This window comes from Macaca nemestrina, chromosome 7 (genome assembly GCF_043159975.1).
Source record: "Macaca nemestrina isolate mMacNem1 chromosome 7, mMacNem.hap1, whole genome shotgun sequence".
NCBI lineage: Eukaryota > Metazoa > Chordata > Mammalia > Primates > Cercopithecidae > Macaca > Macaca nemestrina.
In genome coordinates this window covers 83015334-83038580 of record NC_092131.1, presented here as the reverse complement: position 1 = coordinate 83038580, position 23247 = coordinate 83015334, and the positions used below count along the sequence as shown (strand labels likewise).

The 23247-nt window shown below is 38.6% G+C and overlaps 1 long non-coding RNA gene across 1 annotated transcript in view; it reads right to left on the bottom strand.

Annotated features, from left to right (window-relative positions):
• LOC105477888 (uncharacterized) overlaps nt 1-23041 on the bottom strand; it is a 36622-nt gene extending 13581 nt beyond the window's left edge. The window contains exons 1-3 of the long non-coding RNA XR_011625980.1: nt 22966-23041; nt 22549-22609; nt 12307-12447 (exon numbers count right to left, since the gene is read on the bottom strand). This is a non-coding gene — a long non-coding RNA (uncharacterized lncRNA). The remainder of the gene's footprint in view (nt 1-12306; nt 12448-22548; nt 22610-22965) is intronic.
• Nucleotides 23042-23247: the final 206 nt, after the last annotated feature.

Here is a 23247-nt window from a genome sequence, read left to right as displayed (position 1 = left end):
AGGGAATATGAAAACTTGATAAATTAATTGAAAAGTAAAGAGAAGTGGCAAATTCAAATTTGTATGACAGTTCTAAGTGATAATTGAAATAAAATCATTAGATAAAAAGGAAAAACTATATCTAGTTCTAAAGGTTAGCTTTTGTCTCGTTAGCAAACTCAGCTGTCTATAAACTCACATTCCTAAGGTTCTGGATTGAGATTTTCTTTTGGTTTTCATTCATCAGGGAATGAAGTGAAAGGATTGAATTTTCACTTTACACTTAACTCAGGCTCGATAAGAGTCTGCAGGAGACAGTCTCTAATAATCCTAGATGTCCTGTCTATACCTTTTAACATCTCTGCATTTACTCCTTGAGTTTCTTGTGGATGAGGAAGGATTTTGAAAGGGAGATGATGAGAAAAACATCGCTCATGTTAGTTACTGACTGAATTACATCAATTTCTGGTCAGTCGTCATTAGGTAAAGCTCTAAATTTCAGTCAGGATCTTGGCTAATTGTGCTTTGGGTTTGATAAGGCGTCACTGAAAAGTGAGCAATGAAAAAAATCAAAGCTAGGCATTTCTCATTTTTAAACGAATGTATCATTCATTATTGGTTTAGTGCTCATTAGGTTTTGGTAAATAAATCAAAATTTTAGATTTGGAAAGTTCTATAGTAGTCATTTAGTTCAACCTTTTATCCCAGGCAGGCGACTTTTTCTGCAAAATACCTGACTTTTTGTGACAGAAGATCAATCAATTCAGGATCTGCTAAAACACACCTAGGGAAGTAAAACTCACCACTTTGTGAAGCAGAACATTCACTTCATATTCAGAGTGTAGCCTGGGAGCAGCAGCGAGGCATCCCTGGAGAGTTAGTAGGAAATGCCCAATCTGAGACCCTATCCCAGACTTGCTGAATCTGAATCTTCACTTGACAAGATTCCTGGGTATTGGGTACTCATATACATGTAATGTTTAAAAAGCACTGGCTAATTCTATCGTTAGATCGTATCAAATGTTAGAAACTGACATGTTACTAAAACCTGAGGTACTGATGTGGTCTATGAACCGATCCCCACAGCCTCTGCTGTTAGCCCAGCTTCTGGCCATTCCTGCAGTTATAAAGCTTTGGCTGCCACTGCCATTGTGGCCACCTCATCTCCTTACACTCAGTAGTTTCTGACTTTCCTGGGTGTGAGGGCTGGGCTTTGGCACAGCCTTGGTCACATTTTCTGTGGTAGGAGCTGTGGCAACTCCAGGGCTTGGGCCAGATCAGATCCTGCTGCACCACTGAGACTCTGGTTCTCTCAGTGCTCCTTGAAGGAGTAGGAGAAGGTTACTAAGAAGTGTAGGGGTATTTCACTTTGGGAGGCTGAGGAGGGCGGATCGCTTGAGGTTGGGAGTTCGAGACCAGCCCTGGCCAGCATGGTGAAACCCCATCTTTACTAAAAATTCAAAAATTAGCTGGGCATGGTGGCACATGCCTGGAGTCTCAGCTACTGGGGAGACTGAGACATGAGAATCCCTTGAGCCCAGGAGGCGGAGGTTGCAGTGAGCTGAGATCATACCACTGCATTCCAGCCTGGGTGACAGAGTGAGACTCTGTCTCAAAACAAAACAAAACAAAACAAAACAAAAAGGAGTGTAGGGATATTTGTGCCATGTGGAGAGTGAAGAGTCAGGAAGGATCTGGGAGATAAATGACTGGCTCTTCTTCTTCCTGCTGACTGCTGCATAGTGCAGTGTCTGCCCTGCTTCTGCAGAGATTTGTGACCAGCAGTGTTTCTTGGGAAGCTGTGTACACCCTTATAACATACTATTTTTTTCTTGTTCTCCCTCCTTTGCTGCCACACATCCCTTTTTTCTGACATTTTACCCCCAAATAAAGCAGTAATGCCTAAGCTTTGCCTTAGAGTCTGTTTTCTAAGGAACCTAGACTAAGACAGCTGCCTTGTATATGCTTCACTCACTGCTCCTAATTCTGCCAACTGGCTGGCTTTGGAATGGTCAACATCTTTCATATACTTTCTTCCTTCAAATTCTACAGTGCAGCTACCAGGCTTTCTCTTTTCCTGGTCAAGCACCCTCATTTTCCTTTAATGATTCCTCAAAATGCAGTTTTTAGTCTCTCACCTCTTGCCTCAGTTTAATATGTCATTATCTTAAATTGTGGCTCCTTGACTGCTCCATTGAGTTTGGTCAGTGCAGGGCTGCATTCATGATCGGGGGATGGGCTTCTCATTTCCTTTATTGTTGGTATCATACTATTAATACAATTAATACAGCTGTCCTGACCTGGACCTGTTCTTGTGGGAATGCTGGCTATTTGGGTTGTGGTGACCTGACAGGTTAAAAGTGAGCTTAGGGAAATTAGATTGAGAGCGAGCAAGGTTTGGCCTTCTGTGTCAGCTTCTGAGGAAGGTCAGGGTCCTCCATTGGCCCTGGAGTTCTTTAGGATGTCTGTTTTTCTTAAAGACAAATTTGTGTTGACTCCCAAGGCAGGGGTAGTGAGATGAGGTATTCATGTTACTTCCCAGGAGCTTGCCCTCCTTGGGGTTAGAGTCTTCATTTTCTATTGCCTAGACTAACCCAGAGCCAGAGGATTCCTAAAAAAACATTAAAGATTGTACCACATTCACAAGAATGTGAATCTCAGAGGATGATCTAATAGGCATATGAATTGTTCTAAAGTCTAGAAGATCTTGTTTTTCTGGATGCCTTAAAAAAGAAAAAGAAAAAAAAGACTCTATCCCCTACCAAGTTTTAGGAACTTTTATGCTGTATGAATCGGCATTGGCTGAGTGCTTACAGGGAGCAAGCACTGTACCAATTTCATGGGAAGCACAGATAAAAGCAAGAGATAGTGCCTCCAGGGTCTTGTAAAGGCAAGACATATCTTACAACAAGATACCTAATACTATAAGGAGCCTGTGACCAGCGAATGAGCTCAGAGGAGGGGAGGACCCTATGGCATGGAGAAGTCAGAGAAGCACTAAGGAATCTTCAATGAAGAGACCCTTAGATTTGCGGTATGACTCTTTCCTTTAGCCCTCCCAGTGGAAAGTTACAGGCTGGAAACTATCTTGGTATTTCCCTTATACCTAAAGGCAAAGGACATGTCATATTCTTGATATTTACAGAACACTGTGAAAACATATGGTACAGTACCTTATCAGGGCAGAGAAATGACTACATTTTTGTTTTTAGTTAAAAACACTTGGTTGAATCAGGGATTCCCAGAGAAGATGGCCAAATAGGAACAGCTCCAGTCTGCAGCTCCCAGTGAGATCAATGCAGAAGGAGGGTGATTTCCGCATTTCCTACTGAGGTACCAGGTTCATCTCACTGGGACTGGATTGACACTGGGTGCAGCCCACGAAGGGCAAGCAGAAGCAGGGAGGGGCATCGCCTCACCCGGGAAGTGCAAGGGGTCAGGGAATTCCCTCCCATAGCCAAGGAAAGCCATGAGGGGCTGTGCCATGAGGAACAGTGCATTCCAGCCCAGATACTACACTTTTCCCATGGTCTTTGCAACCCACAGACCAGGAGATTCCCTCGGGTGCCTACACCACCAGGGACCTGGGTTTCAAGCACAAAACTGGGCTGCCTTTTGGGCAGACACCAAGCTAGCTGCAGGAGGTTGTTTCTTTTCTTTTCTTTTCTTTTAATTTTTAATTTTTATTTATTTTTTATTTTTTGGTACCCCAGTGGTACCTGAAACGCCAGCAAGACAGAACCATTCACTCTCCTGGAAGGGGAGCTGAAGCCAGGGAGCCAAGTGGTCTTGCTCAGTGGATCACACCCACACAGAGTCCAGCAAGCTAAGATCCACTGGCTTGAAATTCTTGCTGCCAGCAGGGCAGTCTGGAGGATCTGGGATGCTGGAGCTTGGTCGGGGGAGGGGCACCCGCCATTGCTGAGGTTTGAGTAGGCGGTTTTCCCCTCACAGTTTAAACAAAGCTGCCTGGAAATTTGGACAGGGTGGAGCACACCACAGCGTCACAAAGCCGCTGGAGCCAGGCTGCCACTCTAGATTCCTCCTCTCCGGGCAGGACATCTCTGAAAGAAAGGCAGCAGCCCCAGTTAGGGGCTTATAGATAAAACTCCCATCTCCCTGGGACAGAGCACCTGGGGGAAGGGGCAGCTGTGGGCGCAGCTTCAGCAGACTTAAATGTTCCTGTCTGCCAGCTCTGAAGAGAGCAGAGTATCTCACAGCACAGCGCTTGAGCTCTGCTAAGGGACAGGCTGTCTCTTCAAGTGGGTCCCTGAGCCCCGTGCCTCCTGACAGGGAGACACCTTCCAGCAGGAGTCGACAGACACCTCATACAGGAGAGCTCTGGCTGGCATCTGGTGGGTGCCCTTCTGGGAAGAAGCTTCCAGAGGAAAGAGCAGGTAGCAATCTTTGGTGTTCTGTAGCCTCTGCTGGTGATACCTAGGCAAACAGGGTCTGGAGTGGATCCCCAGCAAACTCCAGAAGACCTGAAGAAGAGGGACCTGACTGTTAGAAGGAAAACTAACAAACAGAAAGCAATAGCATCAACATCAACAAAAAGGATGACCACGCAAAATTTCCATCCGAAGGTCACCAACAGCAAAGACCAAAGGTAGATAAATCCACGAAGATGAGGAAAAACCAGCACAAAAACGCTGAAGATTCCAAAAGCCAGAATGCCTGTTCTCCAAAAGATCACAGCTCCTTGCCAGCAAGGGAACAAAACTGGATGGAGAATGAGTTTGATGAATTTACAGAAGTAGGCTTCAGAAGGTGGGTAATAACAAACTCCTCTGAGCTAAAAGAGCATATTCTAGCCCCATGCAAGGAAACTAAGAACCTTGAAAAAAGGTTAGAGGAATTGCCAGCTAGAATAACCAGTTTAGAGAAGAACATAAATGACCTGATGGAGCTGAAAGCACAGCACGAGAACTTTGTGGAGCATACACAAGTATTAATAGCCAAATTGATCAAGTGGAAGAAAGGATATTAGAGATTGAAGAGCAACTTAATGAAATAAAGCGTGAGGACAAGATTAGAGAAAAAAGAATGAAAAGGAGAGAATAAAGTCCCCAAAGAATATGGGACTACATGAAAAGACCAAAGAGAGGACACAAACAAATGCGAAAACATTTCCTGCACATAGATAGGAAGAATCAATATCGTGAAAATGGCCATACTGCCCAAAGTAATTTATAGATTCAATGCTATCCTCATCAAGCTACCAATGACTTTCTTTGCAGAATTGGAAAAAACTAAAGTTCATATGGAACCAAAAACAGCCTGCATAGCCAAGACAATCCTAAGCAAAAGGAGCAAAGCTGGAGGCATTACGCTACCTGACTTCAAACTACACTACCAGGCTACAGTAACCAAAACAGCATGGTACTGTTACCCAAACAGATATATAGAGCAATGGAACAGAACAGAGGCCTCAGAAATAATGACACACATCTACAACCATCTGATCTTTGACAAACCTGACAAAAACAAACAATGGGGAAAGGATTCCCTATTTAATAAATGGTCCTGCGAAAACTGGCTAGCCATATGCAGAAAACTGAAACTGGACTCCTTCCTTACACCTTATACAAAAATTAACTCAAGATGGATTAAAGACTTAAACATAAGACCTAACACCATAAAAACCCTAGGAGAAAACCTAGGCAATACCATTCAGGACATAGGCATGGGCAAAGATGTCATGACTAAAACACCAAAAGCAATGGTGACAAAAGCCAAAATAGACAAATGGGATCAAATTAAACTAAAGAGCTTCTGCACAGAAAAAGAAACTATCATCAGTGTGAACAGGCAACCTACAGAATAGGAGAAAATTTTTGCAATCTATCCATCTGACAAAGGGCTAATATCCAGAATCCACAAAGAACTCAAACAAATGTACAAGAAAAAAACAACCCCATCAAAAAGCATGTGAAGGATATGAACAGACACTTCTCAAAAGAAGACATTTATGCAGCCAACAGACACATGAAAAAATGCTCATCATCACTGGCCATCAGAGAAATGCAAATCAAAACCACAACGAGATACCATCTTATGCCAGTTAGAATGGCAATCATTAAAAAGTCAGGAAACAACAGGTGCTGGAGAGGATGTGGAGAAACAGGAACACTTTTATACTGTTGGTGGGACTGTAAACTGGTTCAACCACTGTGGAAGACAGTGTGGTGATTCCTCAAGGATCTAGAACCAGAAATACCATTTGATCCAGCAATCCCATTACTGGGTATATACCCAAAGGATTATAAATCATTCTACTATAAAGACACATGCACATGTATGTTTTTTGCAGCACTGTTCACAATAGCAAAGATTTGGAACCAACCCAAATACCCATCAATATTAGACTGGATAAACAAAATGTGGCACATACACACCTGGAATACTATGCAGTCATAAAAAAGGATGAGTTCATATCCTTTGCAGAGACATGGATGAAGCTGGAAGCCATCATTCTCAGCAGACTAACACAGGAACAGAAACCAAGCATTCATAAGTGGGAGTTGAACAATGAGAACACATGGGCACAGGGAGGGGAACATCACACACTGGGCCTGTTGGGGGATGGGGGGCAAGGGGAGGGATAGCATTAGGAGAAATACCTGATGTAGATGATGGGTTGATGGGTGCAGCAAACCTCCATGGCTCATGTATACCTATGTAGCAAACCTGCACATTCTGCACATGTATCCCAGAACTTAAAAGTGTATTAAAACAACAACAACACTGGTGAAGAATCCATACCAACAAGCCCCAAACAATAAAACATCTCTCTATTCAGAATGATTACTTTCAGTTTAATATCAGTCTCTTATCCCTTGGAGATTGAGGACAGCAGACTCAATTATTTTTGGCATATTTGAGAACCTATTTTTAGCAATGTAGAAGCGCCACTATAAATGACCAAACAGGGAAAGACAAGCAGAGAAATTTGGGAAGGTATTTCATCACCTACTGGCCAGTTTGTAAATGTTATTCTAAATGATTTGTGGTAAGAGTATAGCACTAAGTTGGTTTCTTTCTGTTCCCAGCACATTCCTTCTGGGCAGTCTTCTATTTTTAAATGAGTATGAAGGTACACTGGCAATGTAAATTAGTTTTAATATTTTAAGAGTAACCTTACCATGGCTCCTGAGGTCTTGGTGCCTTCTCAAGGGCAAGGAAGGAAGGCAAGTAGGGCAGTAAGGGCAAGAGAATTATTAAACCCATCTCAAATCCCACTTTTCTCTTGATAAGGATGGTGACCAGTCTTAAAGCTGTGGTCTTCTACTCAGGGGTTCTACAAGGACCCTGAAATTATATGTAAAATACTGTGTGCATTGAATTGTTACAGAAAGACACTTTCCAACTGCTTCCCCATCATCTTTCTTTGCCAAATCATTCTGCAACACTTTCTATTCGTGGACAGCTGTTCTTACTCCTTCATACTTTCCCAAGCCTGGAAACCCTCATTTTATTCGTCATCTGTGTATTTTCATTCTTGCTCCTGCAATCCATTTTGTTCTTAGTGGTCAGTGAACTCAAGAAAGAAAAACCTTGTACATTTATACATGGGATGGGGAGGGGACAAAAACAAAAACAAAACCCCTCTTTGGTGGCTCCCCTCTGCACTTAGAATAAAATCCAAAGTTCTACCCTGCAAGCTAGTCTAGTGCCACACCCTTCCTCCAGAAGTTTCTTCAGTTCTGCTTTCTCTCTGTTCCACAGTGGCACGTTCTTCTCTGATTCTGTTCTCACTGTCTGCAGTGCTCTCTGCTCTTTTTGCCTGGCCACATTCAACCCATCCTGCAAGTTCAGCTTAAATTGGACACTCACAAAGGGAAATTATTGAATTACATCTTCTAAACGTATTTTTTTCTATTATGAATAGCATCTTCTAAGAAAATTTCTTGACTGGGTGCTGTGGCTCACACTTGTAATCCCAGCACTTTAGGAGGCTGAAGCAGGAGGATGGCTTGAGTTCAGGAGTTCAAGACTAGCCTAGGCAACATAGCGAGACCTCATATCTACTAAATTTTTTTTTTTTAATTAGCTGAGCATAGTGGTGCACACCTGTAGTCCCAGCTACTTGGGAGGCTAATGTGGGAGGATCACTTGAGCCCAGGAGATAGAGGCTATAGTGAGCTGTGATCTTGCCATTGCACTTTAGCCTGAGTGACAGAGTGAGATCCTGTCTCCAAAATTTTTAAAAAGGTTTCTTATTCTATTTTAAAACCATGTATTTATCTTTCTATTTATTCGTATAATGTTTATCTCACCTCATAGACTCCAGTTGCTATGAAGACAGGTGCCTTTTTCCCCCTCATTAACTGTTGTATTCTTATGCTTGCCTGAGTACCTGCCTGAAATATTGCATGGTCTTTAAAACTATTTATTGATTGAGCTACTGACTGACTGACTGAATGAACATTATTGACATTTAAATTAAGGAGAATAGTTCTGTTAGAATAAAAAAATGAATGCTAAAATAAAATGAAGACATTAAAAATTATTGAGGCATGTATTTATTGGCATTGAAACATATACCTTGGTGGCTGGGCGCAGTGGCTCACGCCTGTAATCCCAGTCTTTGGGAGGGCAAGGCAGGCAGATCTCTGGCGCTCAGGAGTTCAAGACCAACCTGGCCAACATTGTGAAACCCTGCCTCTACTAAAAATACAACAATTAGCTGGGTGTGGTTGCACATGCCTGTAATTCCAGCTACTTGGGAAGCTGAGGCAGGAGAATCGCTTGAACCTGGGAGGCGGAGGTTACAGTGAGCTGAGATCGCATCACTGCATTCCAGCCTGGGCAACAGAGTGCGACTCTGTCTCAAAAAAAAAAAAAAAGAAAAAAAAAAAGAAAAAAAGAAAAGAAAGATATCCTGGTATATTTTTGATTGGGGAAAGTGACAATTTACAAAATATTGTACATTGTTTTATCTTTTTTTGTTTTGTTTTTGGAGACAGGTCTCACTCTGTTGCCTAGTCTGAAGTGCAGTGGCATGATCACAGCTTACTGTAACCTCTACCTCCTGGGCTCTGGTTGTAGCAGGACGAGCCGCAGACAAAACCTCTCAGACACTGAGTTTTAGAAGGAAGGACTTTATTCAACTGGGAGCATCGGCAAGCTACTGCCTTAAAATCTGAGCTCCCTGAGTGCACAATTTCTGTGCCTTTTAAGGGCTCACAACGCTAAAGATTTCACGTGAAAGCATCATGATTGATTTGCTCCAGCAGGGGGTATGTAACAGGGGCTGCATGCACCGGTGGTCAGAGTGAAACAGAACAGGGCGGGGAGTTTCACATGTTCTTCTATACAATGTCTAGAATCTATGAATAACATCGATTTCTAAGTTATGAATTGATTTTTAATTACTGGGTTTAGGTCAGGCAGGCCCAGTCCTGGTTTCGGGCCTGGCGCCGGGCTGCCTGTCTTTGGTTTTACTTCCTTATTTTTTTCTTAAAACAGGTACTGAGTATAAAACAATATAAAACAATATGAGAGGGTCTCTCTCTTTCAAGGTTATCCTCCCACCTCAGCCTTCTGAGTAGCTGGGACTGCAAGTGTGTGCCACCACGCCTGGCTAATTTTTGTATTTTTTGTAGAGATGGGGTTTCACCATGTTGGCTAGACTGGTCTCGAACTCCTGACCTCAAGAGATGCACCTGTCTTTGCCTCCCAAAGTGCTAAGATTATAGGCTTGTGCTACATGCCTGGTCTGGTGCTTTAATATTGTGTATTAAAAAGAAAAATATTGGATACAAAGAATTCAAAATTTCATTTCAATGGGAGTCATAAGTTCAAGGGATCTATTGAACAACATGATGAGTATAGTTAATAATATGTTGTATACTTACTAACATTGCTGAAAATTGCTTAGAGTAGATTTTAGATCTCTCATCACATACACGAAAGAAAAGTATGTAAGGTAATAGATATGTTAATTAGCTTGATTTAGCCATTCTACAATGTGTGCATATATTGAAACATCATGTTGCACACCATAAATATACACAATTTTTGAAAATTAAAAATAAAAACATTGGGCTATATGTATATGCCAAAATGTAAACAACAGTTCTTTGGGGAGCTGATTTTAGATGGTTTCTATTTGTTTTACTTATCTGTGTTTTTTTATATAATTGTTTTGTTTTAAAGTTATAGAAGCCATTGATTCCTTAAGTAATATATTAATTCATTCAACAACTATTTGTTATCTACTTTATATCAAGCATTGTTCCAGAAACTGGATTTATGTGCTGCTTATAAAATTCAAGTGCAAATCCTTTTGCATACACCTTCTTTTTAACATTTCTTTCTAGTTAACTACTTTAACAGTGTAGATGGATCCTTCTAAATGTTTTCTTTATTCGTTTGATAATATTTACAGACATTTTATTATTTTACACAGTTATAGATTTTTGAACATAATATGATCATACTATGCCTCTCCTTCTGTGACTTCGTTTTTAACAACTTAATATATCCAGAAAAATTTTTCATGCCACCACATTTAAAGGTATCTCATTAAGAAAAAAAAGCTGCATGTTTCCATAGTTATTTCATCAATTCTCTTATTAATAAGCACTTGGGTTGTTTCAAGTTACATGCACACACACCCAACAATATGTTATTTTGTTATTCGGATTTTTTTTTTTGTAGAGATGGATTTTCACCGTGTTGGTCAGGTTGGTCTTGAACCCCTAATCTCAAGCTATCTGCCCATCTTGGCTTCCCAAAGTGCTGGGACTACAGGTGTGAGTCATTGTGCCCAGCCCCCAACAATATGTTATTTGTTTAATTAAAAGTAAGGTAAACAAAGAAAAGGAACACTTAGTCGTTCATGACGAAAGGCAAATGCTATACCAAAATGGCTTGACATTGCAAAAAAATTACTCATAATGTCTGTGAACTAGACTTGAAAAGGTGACTGTTGTGATCACTTTTCAACTTGAAATTTTTTGTGTCTAGAAATTCTTAAATTGGGTCAATCTGAACATACAGCCAAGCACTGTCAGTGGTAGGCAATATTTTATGAGCAGATTAAATTATTCACATTTTGATGCCATTGTAATGATTTTTAGGTAGATGAAAAGTGTTTAATTTTAGTCTTTTTCCCAAAGGAAGAATATTTTCCTTCAATGAGTTATTGTATATTGGTGATGCTTGCTGGGAATCAAAATCTGGTGAGAAAAAAAAAAATCCCTCAGAATCTTTTATACTGTAAAAAAAGGAAGGGTAAAAGGGAAGGCCAAACTTGAACTACTTATGCAGATTTTATTTGGAAGTGATACCTACTTTATATGTTTGAAACGTGCTCATGCTTCTAATATTAACACCTATTGGATCAATAGATATGTTACAGCATGTGAAATTTGATATACAACAAAGAAGGTAGTTTTAGTGCTTGCCTTCTAAAGGCTTAGTCTATAATTCCAAAGGTTATGCTATGAATTTGAGATCTGAAAATTAGAGATTCACCTATGCCTTAGTTTTTTTTTCTTTTACTTATTCTTATGCTTTTAAAGTAAAATTTACATAAAGTGGAATGCATCTATTAAGAGTGCAGATTAACTGGGCACAGTGGCTGACGCCTGTAATCCCAGCACTTTGGGAGGCTGAGGTGGGAGGTTTGCTTGAGCCCAGGTGTTCAAGACTAGCCCAGGCAACATAGGCAGATCCCATCTCCACAACCAATAAAGGAATTAGCCGGGTGTGGTGGCGCACATCTGTGGTCCCAGCTATTGAGAAGGCTGAAGTGAGAGGATCACTTGAACCCCGGAGGTTGAGGCTGTAGTGAGCAGTGATTGTGCCACTGCACTCCAGCCTGAGAGACAGAGTAAGACCTCATCTAAAAAAATAAAGTGCATGTCAATGAGCTTTGACAAATATATAAGCCTCTTTCATCCTTATCCTAACTAGGATGTATTTCTATCACCCCACAACTTCCCTCCTGCCCTTTTCCAGTCAACATTCTTCTTTTACCCTAAGTCAACCATTCTTCTGATTTCCATCATCACAGATTATTTTTACCTGTTCTTGAACTTCGTATAAACAAAATTACGTATGTTCTTTGGTGTCTTTTCTTTTATTCAACATAATGTTCCTAAAGTTTATTTAATTGTTTTGTGTATCAGAAGTTCATTCCTTTTTATTGATGGAGTAGTATTTCATTATATGGTTATATTTCAGTTTACTTATTCATTATCCTATTGATGGACATTTGGGTTATTTCAGATTTTGACTGTTATGAGTAAGGCTGCTTTGAACATTTTATACAAGTCTTTTTGTAAATACATGTTTTTGTTTCTCTTGGGTAAGTACCTAGGATGGGTTTGCTGGGTGAAAGAACAGGTGTCTGTTTAACTTCTGAAGACACTGGCAGCTTTTATTTCTTCTTTGGTGTAACACAGTATTCATTTTTTAGTTCTTCTGAAGTACTTGAGGGTCCTCAGAGGAATGAATCTATTAAAGCAAGAATGATTATTAATTAAAGTTTGTGACAAATAAAGTATGCAATTTCTGTGTCAGGGATCTCAGCTCTGCAAAGAGTTGTCTCAATTACCTAAAATCAAACTTAATTACCTAAAATCAAACTTAATAATTACCATGGCATCCCAAAAGCCTTAAAGGTCAATGTACTTCATATAAAATCTTGAATAATCTTTTCAGAAGAAAATTATATCTGTCAGGATCCAGCCAGGAAAAAAAACATGCAATTATTTTAACAGAGAAAATTTAACATAAATAATTGTTAACTAGGTATAAAGTTATTAGTTAGGTAACTGAAGAGGAAAGAGAGAATAGCGAAGTGTAATATAAGTAGCAATTACAGAAGCATCTACCTTTCCCTCAGGGTGGAGGAAAAGGGAAGAGACTGAAATTCTTAGAATGTAGTAGTGTGGGTCTAAAACAGACGGTATGGGCATTGCTTGGCACATATTGATGTTTTGAGGTGGGGGTCAGGTGCCTATAGGCCCAATCCAGCCTTCTACCTGTTTTGTATGACCTGGGAGTTAAGAATGGTTTTTTATGTTTTTAAAACATTGAATAAAATATAAAAGAATAAGGGTATTAGTTTCCTAGGGCCACCTGTAACAAAATAGCACAAATTACATGACTTAAAACAACAGAAATTTACTCTTGTACAGTTCTGGGAACTAGAAATCCAAAATAGAGTTAGCAACAGGGCGATGATTCCCCTGAGATTCTAGGTAGAATCCTTCCTTGACTTTTTCTAGTTTCCGGGGGTGGCAGTCAGTCCTTGGCTTGTAGCTGATTGCTTCAATCTTGGCTTCCATCTTCACAGAACGAACTCCTTTCTGTGTCCATGTCTTTGCAACATTTTTCTCTTGTATGGATACCACTTGCTTGGGCATGAAGGCTCATGCCTGTAATTGCAGCACTTTAGGAGATAGAGGAGGAAGGAACACTTGAGCCCAGGAGTTCAAGACCGGCCTGGGCAACATAGCAAGACCCCATTTCTTAAAAAAGGAAAAAAAAAAAAAAAAAAGAAAAGTAAAAGGAAGGATACCAGTCATATTGGATTAGGGCCACCCTAATGACCTCACCTTAATTTGATTATCTGCAGAGACCTCATTTCCAAATAAGGTCATAATCACAGACATAGGAGGTTACTAGTAAAACATATCTTTTTGAGGGGCACAATTTCATTTATAATGATAATAATATTTTGTGACACATAAAATTCATAGAAGATTAAAATTTCAGTGTCCAAAAATAAAGTTATACTTGCCATGCATATTCAGTTAAATATTATCTACAGCTGTTGCTACAACAGCAGGGTTGAGTAGTTGCTATATGAACAAATGGACTGCAAAGCTTGAAATATTTACTATGTGGTCCTTCATAGCAAAAGTTTGCTGACACCAGTTCAATGTGACTGGTTTTGCAAGGATTGGAAAACATGCAAATTGAATTCAGTTGCTGCTACTGGAAGGCCTTGATACCCTTAGATGGAGAAGACCTGTTACTGTGTGATGCCCAGAAGGACATGGAACAGAGAAGCCCACAGGAAGCAAATGAGGAGGAGGAAGTTCCTTTATTCTCCTTCTGTCTTTTAGTTTCCCTGTGTTGGTGGAGCTTAAGAGGGAAAGCCTAAGTTAGGAAAGCAGAAGTGTGATTTGTGAAGTCCCAATTCCAGAAACATAAAGCAGAGAGAAGAGTAGCTTTGGAACTGGTAGGCAATAACTTAATAATTTGTACACATACACATACACACACACACATGCACATCCAACAAGGAAAAAATATGCATAGCTACTATGATCCTCATTTCCATAACAACTCAAGGTCATAGTTTATATTATTAATTCTTTTAGAAATATTTTATGTAAACTAAACATATATATTTCTTTAGGTATAAAATTATAATAACACACACATAAGTGTGTATATATATATATATAAAACCAAACATCATTTTGAGATGATTGTAGATTTACCCACAGTTCTAAGAAATAATACAGAGAAATCTCATATACACTTACTTTCCTCCAATGCTAATATCTTACAGAACTTTAGTACAATATTACAACCAAGATACTGATATTGATACAGTCAAGATGCAGAGAACTTTCATCACAAAGATTCTTGTAGCATTCTTTTGTAGCATTCGTCCTTCTTTCTCACCAATTCCCAACCTCATTCTTCGCCCCAGGCAATCACCAACCTGTTCTCCATTTCTAGTATTTTGTCATTTCAAGAATGTTATATAAATCGGCTCATACAGTACCTATCCTTTTAGGACTGGCTTTTTGGGCTCATCATAATTCTCCAGACATTCATTCAAGTTGTTGCATGTATCAATAGTTCACGCAATCCTTTTCCTTGCTGAGTAGTATTGCACATATGGATATACCAGATTTTTGTATAACTGTTCACTCATGGAAGGACATCAGGGCTATACTCAGTTTTAAGCTATTACAAGTAAAGTAGCTAAAAATATCTATGTATAGGTTTTTTTTACAGATGGAAGTTTTTTCCCACACCCCTGACCCCCCGGCTAAAAGCTGGAGAGGGCAATTCCTGGATTGTATGACAGTTGCACATTTAGTTTTTTAGGAAGCTGCCAAAATAATCACTGGAGTGTCTGTAGCATTTTACATTCCCACCAGCAATGTATGAGTGATCCAGTTTCTACACAATCTTGTCAGCATTTGGTGTTGTCACAATTTTTTATTTTAGCCATTCTAATAGATGTGTAATGATATCTCATTGTAGTTTTAATTTACATTTCCCTGCCAGTTAATGATGTGAAATGTCTTATAATGTACTTATTTGCCACCTGTATACCATATTTATTAGTATGTCTGTTTATGTCTTTTGTTCATTTTCTAATTGGTTTTTCTTTGTTAAGTTTTTAGAATAGTTTATATATTGTAGATACTAGTCCTTTGCCAGATACATTTTTGCAAATATTTTCTCCTATTCTGAAGCTTATCTCTTCATCCTTTCAATAGAATCTTTCATAGAGCAAAAGTTTGAAATTTTGATGAAATCCAATTTATCAATCTTTTCTTTTATGGATCATGATTTTGGTGTCAAATCTAAAAATTCTTTAGTCTTAGATTCTGAAGACTTTCTCTTATTACTTTTTTCTAAAAGTTTTATACTTTTAAAATTTCACTTAAATCTTTAATACTTTATTTATTTTTTATTTTATTTTATTTTATTTTATTTTATTTTTTTCAGACAGGGTCTTGCGCTGTCACCCAGGCTGGGGTGCGGCCTTGACTTCCTACATTAAAGCCACCCTCCCACCTCAGCCTCTTGAGTAGCTGGGATCACAGGCACATGCCACAACACCTGGTTAATTATTTTGTATTTTTTTTTTTTAGAGATGAGGTTTCACCATGTTTCCCAGGCTAATACTTTTTGAGTTAATTTTAACTTAATGTTGAAGCTTAGGCCCACATTCATCTTTTTGACCTGTGGATGTCCAATTGTTTCAGCACCATTGTTGAAAAGTTATTTTTCCTCCATTGAATTGCTTTTGCACCTTTGTGAAAAATAAACTGCACATATTTGTTTAGGTCTATTTTGGGTTCTCTATGCTGTTCCATCGATTTATGTGTCTATTTTATCACCAGTGCCAGGTAGCCTTGATTACTGTAGCAATATATTTTGAAATCGAGTAGAATAATTCTTGCTTTATTCTTTATCAAAATGGTTGTATCTATTCGAGTTCCTTTGCCTTTACATATACATTTTACAATAATCTTGTCTACATCTACAAATTCTCTTGCTGGAATTTTGATAGAAATCACATTTGACCTGTATGTTGAGAAGGCTATGAGTTAGGTTAGTGATTTGCAGAATAAATTTGCCTGTGACCATCTCCATTGTTTCTTTGCATACATTAATATTCATTGACACACATGCCAGTGTGCGCATGCATGTGTGTATGTAAAGAAAAAAGAGGAGGGGGGAACTTCTTCCCTCTCCGGATTTAGTGTCATATGAGGTATAAGCAGTTCAGTGAGGGTTTGGGGCACAGGTGAAAAATCTGCCAAACAAAATCTTTAGATACAACCATCAAGATGTGGCCAATTTGGTTGAGGTATTTTGATGCAGTCCATTTAAAACATAGTATCACTGTTATATTGCCAACTTATATTAGCAACAAAGATCCCTGTGTCATTTCTAACTCCCATTCAAATCACGGAGGGTTTTCATATTCAGTTGTGTTTAATTTTGTATTGGCCCATGTTTTTGCCCTTATAAAGCTTAAAATTAATTTTTTAAAAATTTGAATAGGCAATGGATATATTCAAAATTTAAAAAATGTAATGCATCATGTAATACAATCACAAAAATATCAAAACAATATATAAAGAAATGAACTGTATATTCTTATAGCCACACTATCCATATCCATTTAGTTCTACCCCACCCCGAACAGGTAACCACTTTTTAATTTGTTTATCATTCCAGGGAATAGCCCTCACATATGTTTACATATACACTTAGAGTATTTACTTTAAAACACTATCATTAAAAATGTAAATACATTTTGACGTTTTGTTAATCACTTTGTCTGGCAGTAGATATGGTCTATGATCTCAGTTTGTTCCATTTTTAAAAAACACAACTTGTAATAATGTATCTTAAGAGTCAATACCCTCATTTAAAAAATTTTTGTTAAAACTTAAATCTTGAAAGTTTTCCCCTCACTTTCTTAACTTTTATATACCAATATTGTTAGATAGATCTGTTTAATTTTAAGGCCTGAAGATTCTTTATTAATCTTACTCAAGACATTTTGAGACCAGGAGAAGAGGAGTGTGTTCAGGGCCCTGTTTGTGGCACAAACAGGGAGTGGAACAAAGGCCCAGTCCAGAGCTGCCCACACTCCTGAACACACCCATTGCTGTGAGATGACTCAGATTTATTGTTACCATGGCTGAAATCCATTGGAAAAATGTTTCAGCCATTCATCTCAATCCTCTGCTAGTCATGCGGTTTATTCTTTATAAATGAAGATTTCTTCTTTTTTGCTGACAGTTTCATGATTTTAGTTGTTTCTGCTCTCTTAACATTTGCCCAGTTCAATGATTAATCCTCTGATCTGAGCCCACTTAGATTGGAGTAATATCTTGCCAATGAGAATGAGCAAGTGAATAATTGAAATTTTTATTAAGGATGAAATTTCTTTACTATATTATATTTATCATATATGATAGTTTCAACTTTCTGAGCCTGTCTTGTCAAATGCATTCTTTCTCATTATCTCCTTTATAAAATGTTTAATTTAAATGGTCAGTCTTCTGTTTGTATGCAGGAGAATGTTAGCCTGATCCTCAACCAATTAATACCATGTTTCAAGTTGGGTTTGACTTCTACTAATGTAGTAGTCTGACCCCTAGTGGTTATAAGAAACATCTGCACGGCTTATTGTAAGCAAATTTTGACTGGATTTTCTGAAAAGTGAACATCGGACAATGAATTTCTCCTTGAAAATAAATAAAATAAAAATGAGAGTAGAATTTCGAGTCTGTAGAAGAAATAATAATAGGAAAGTTCAGGTAAAATCATGTTTCTATAAAAATAATTTCTAAGTCGGTATTTTTACTGATTTTTTAGTATTATGTGATCAGGCTGGACTTATAAACACACGTATGTTCCAGGAATTAATTCTATGTTATTTATTGGAAACAAAGTTTGTTTGCCCCCAAAATTAATGTTTTGTCATTGTCCTGGCATGCCCTTTCTAGTCTGCGTAGAATTGGGATCAAACTTAGAGCTGGATGACATTTTTGTGGTCTGAAGATCAGAGAACCAGAAAGGATTGGCCACAAAGTGAAGTCACAAAGTGAAATTATCAGTAAATCTAAGCGATCTCTGTCTTTCATGAGGCCCTGAGGTCTAGGAGGGCCTGAGTCACAGCAGGAGAGTACAGCCTGCCCTTGATTCTTTGGAGTTAGGAGGCAAAGTCGTGCTATAGGAGAGAAGGAGGAGGGTCTCTAGAGTGTAGATCCAGGAAGGAACAAACTGTAAAAACTATAAATGCAGTATGTGCTTACTGTAAAAATGTCCAAACAGAAGGATATGAAGTAAAAGATAAAAATTACTCCTTTATTTTCCAGCCTGAGTTCCACCAAAACCATAGCCTAGAACTATGTACTTAGACATGCAACCACCATTTTTTGTGTGCACGCATGTGTGCATGCGCGTGCGCACCTGCACCCACAGGTTTCACATGGGTTCATGTTACACATATTGTTCTATAAGTTGATTTCTTCACTTAATATCGTGGACATCTTTCCAAGTCAGTATATTCTTATTGTCTGCCTATCTACTGTTCTAAGAATGTGGACTAATTTGTTAACTATCCTTAAGTAATTCACATGTAGATGTTTTTAAAAATTTTCTGCTACTATAAACAATGTTTTAATAAACATCCTAGAGCATGTAACTACAGACTTATACAAGTGTATATGTATACATATGTATATATATATTATATGAGTATGTGTATATATATACACACACACATATATGGAGTAAATGCCATTAAAATAAAATTTTAGGTCAAAGCTTATGCATAATTACAATCTTGACATTTAATAAAAGCATATTTTTGAAACTGATATTGTCCCATTTCCCTGTCTTCACTTATTCCTTGTTCCTGGTACCCCTTCCCAGACCCTGATGGCTTTGTTTCTCTTTCCCTTAGTCGGCCCTGACCTTTGTCCTTTATGCACATCTAACCTTTCCTTTTGTGAAAAGAATATAGTCTTGCCCTGTGAATTTCCTCAACTACCTTTGCTTTGTGTAGATGTGCTGACACCTTTTTCTCTCCCTCTCTCTTTATGCCTCTCAGACAGCTGAGGAAGAAGCACCCTTCTAGCCTCCATCTGTTCACTTTTGCCACATCCCTTATTCTTTCTGAGCCCTTCTCCCATCAGGTATCCCTTAATGCTTCTTTAATCTCGCCTTTTTTACTTCTTGTTTCTACCTGGCTTATACAATGTTATCCTCTATTCTTTAAGCCGTGTTTTCCATAGCTTGTCTTCTAAATACTAGTTCTGGGAGGTACTCGGTGGAAAAAAATAATCATTTTGTCAAATAAACTTGAGTCATTTGTATACTATTAACTTCCTTTTGAATACTGAGAACTCACAGTAGCTTGTTGAAGGTGCTGAGAAGTTCTGCAGTAATGAAAAGACATCTTCTTACCTTTGCTTACTCAGTATATCCCTAAATTATTTTACCATAAAGCTACCCTTTCCCTTTTTAATCTTCTGTAATGTTTTTAAATATCTATAGATACCTTTTGGGAAATTTTTCTTGTCTCTGTGACTCTGCCAAATTCTAAAGCTAAGGTTTTTTTCTTCCTATTTTTTAAATTAAAAAATATTTTAAATGGATAATCATACATATTTATGGGGTACATAGTGATATGACAATACATACAATGTGTAATGATAAGACTGGAGTAATTAGCATATCCATCATTTCAAATATTTATCATTTCTTTGTGTTAGGAGCATTCAGTATCCTCCTTCTAGCTATTTGAACCTTTATATTGTTATTAACTATAGTTATCTATAGTGCTATAGAATGCTATAACTTAGTCCTCCTATCTAACTATAATTTCGTATCCTTTAACAAATCTCTCCCTACCCCCCAACCTTTTTTCGCCTACCCTTCTCAGCCTCTAGTATCCTCTGTTCTACTTTTTACTTCTATGAGGTTAATTTTTCTTTAGTTTCCACATAGGAATGAGAACATGCGGTGTTTAACTTTTTGTTCCTGGCTTATTTCACTTAACTTAATGTCCTCTAGTTCCATCCATGAAATGTCATATATATACATGATACGGTTTGACTATGTTCCCATTCAAATCTCAATTTGAATTGTATCACCCAGAATTCCCATGTTTTGGGAGGGACCCACGATGAGGTACTGAATCATGGGGGCTGGTCTTTCCTGTGCTATTCCCGTGATGGCGAATAAGTCTCATGAAATCGGATAGGTTTATCAGGGGTTTCCACTTTTGCTTCCCCCTTATTCTCTCTTGCTGTGCCACCAAGTAAGAAGTGCCTTTTGCCTCCTGCCATGATTCTGAGGCCTCCCCAGCCATGTGGAACTCTAAGTCCAATTAAACCTCTTTTTCTAATGGCTGATAGTATTCCATTGTGTGTATATACCACATCTTCTTTATCCAGCCATCTGTTGTTAGACCCTAGGTTGATTCCATGTCTTGGCTGTTGTGCATAGTGCTGTAATAAAAATGAGAGTGAAGAGGTCTCTTTGTTACACTGATTTTCTTTCCTTTGGATAAATGCCCCGGTAGTGGGATTGCTGGATTCCGTGGTAGCCCTCTTTGTAGTTTTTTGAGGAACCACATACTGTCTTCTGTAGTGGCTTTGCTAGTATCAGTCCTACCAACCACACACAAGTGTTCCCGTTTCTCTGCATCCTTGCCAGCATTCATTACTTTTTATTTTTTGATAATAGGGGCTGAAGTCATACCTCGTTGTGGTTTTGATTTGCATTTCTCTGTTGATTAGTGATGTTGAGCATTTTTTTCATATATTTGTTGGCCATTTGTGTGTCTTTTATGTTTTTTAAGGTCTAGAGTATATCATTTATCTCTGCACTTAAAAAAAAAAAACTGCTTGTTCCCAGACAACCCATTGCAACATGGTCTCTACCCTGACCATTCTACTGAAGTCCGCTGAACCTGTTCTGATTCTGGGTTCCCAACTGCTAAATCGGGGGCTTTCTCTCAGTCCTCCTCTTGAATTTCTTGCTAAGGAAAGAAATATGTTTTGTTACCAGAGTTTTTTATTTAATTGCAAAAAAAATTTCTAACTGATACACATAGGTTTTGAAACTTCTTCCCTTTCCTCACTTCTGAACCCAGGAGCTCTCCAAGAGCACCAGCACGTTTTGAAATTCTCTTCTCACAGCAGACAGGGATTCAGGCAGTCCAGGAAAGTCTGCTAGTTGAGAGAAACTTGAGCAGTTCCTCTCAACTAGCAGAGTTTCTCTAAACTTTGAAGAAATTGCCACTACTTCTCCTGTGTGCCCTTCTTTCACACAAGGGTAGTGGCAATTTCTTTGTAAGTTGAGCATTGTCTAAATAGTTCTTCTAAAAAGAAGATGCAGAGCTCACATACCAGTTCAAGAATCTTTCATCTGACTGGAAGGTAAAGTTGAAAATCCAGACACTGTGTGGAGTAATGGCAATGGGTAATTACCCAAATATTTATGTTTTTCAACATCTTTTTTTTTTTTTTTAAATATTTTCTATAGTCATTGTTGGGAGAAACAGTTGAGTCATTTTTTCATGTTGACTAGGTTTTATTTGTAGAATAACTTACATTATTTTTGAATTGGCATGTTGTCATCACTTCCTACTCTGTTTCCAGGGTCCTGCCTTCCTAAAAATGTTTCTGACACTTCTATGTTTGTTCAAATGAATTTTTTCATCACAACAATTGATTACAGAAGTCAGGATATGCCAGACCTTGACTGCCTATTCATGAGAGAGAGAAGTCATAGGGCCAGATGATGTCAGTTATCAGATGTCACAGCCAGCCTGATAAGACATGAGTTGGGAGAGAGTTGAAGGTCAGAGGAGTCCCATGTGAAAGGTGAAACCAGAGTAAATGCAGAAAAGAAAGTTGTAAAAATTGATGGTCATGTATGGAGGTGCAATGCCTAGATTCACATTCGATAAAACTGTCCCTGGCCTAGTCCCTCAGATGGAAGGTGAGCAGCTCTTCCTTTCCCTCGCTTGCTGCTTGACTGGGGGGAGAATGCTTTGTCATGCTGATCCCGGATAGGATTAAAATTGTTTTTGCAAATTTTAATAATTTCATAAACTTCTCTGAGATGACAATCCTCATTTTTGAATCTTCTGTGTTTTCTTGAAGCCCTATGCCTGGAGCATGGTGCTGGCTTCTGATGGGCAGGTATCTTTCTCTTCATTTTACACCCACAAAGAAGTGAAGTGAGGGTGCCCTTTGGTGCAAAATTGTGGCAGAGTTGGGAATCTAGTAGGTTTCTGAGACCTCTGGGTTGAGTACTCACCACTCAAATGTACTGGTTGGGAAGCACTGCTTCCTCATGCTGTATGTTCAGAAGTTATTTTCTGAAAAAGAAATCTGAGGCTGTGCTAAGGAAAAGACACATAAATTCAATTCCTCTTTTTTCCTCAGTCCCTCCACCTTCCCTGTAAGAGTTGCAATCCTATTACTGATTGCCTGATGGTAGGGGACATCCAGCACTAAGAAAAAATGTCATTAAAGAAAATGGTAGCCTTTAAAGGGCTTTTTATTGATTTTCAATGGGTTTAACTGTTATCCTCAGGCTTTTGGACATTATCTCTTTCTATTGAAAAGAGGTGGCCCTTTTTGTTTTTAAGCTGAACGTGCCTAGTGCAAGGAAACTACTAAGATCAGTCTTGGTATACCAAATTGAGGACATTATTGTAAAATTCATACTTGCAGGGCAATTTGGATACTTATAAGGACCAAAGGAAGGTATAGGAAAAGGAAAAGGAGAAAAAAAAGAGTAAGTAAATGAGAACTGAGACAAAGAAAGGGCTCTATGAGGTAATGATGAATAGAACAACGGCTCATTATTATATATGGAAAAGAGTGACCTTGCTGAGACTGAGAGGCCACCTATGCTGTAAGACTCCCTCCACCACCAATGAGCTCTAGGTGCTCAAGGAAGATAAACGTAACTGCATAAGTGCTCATGCGGGGTGGGAAAAACAAACAGAAA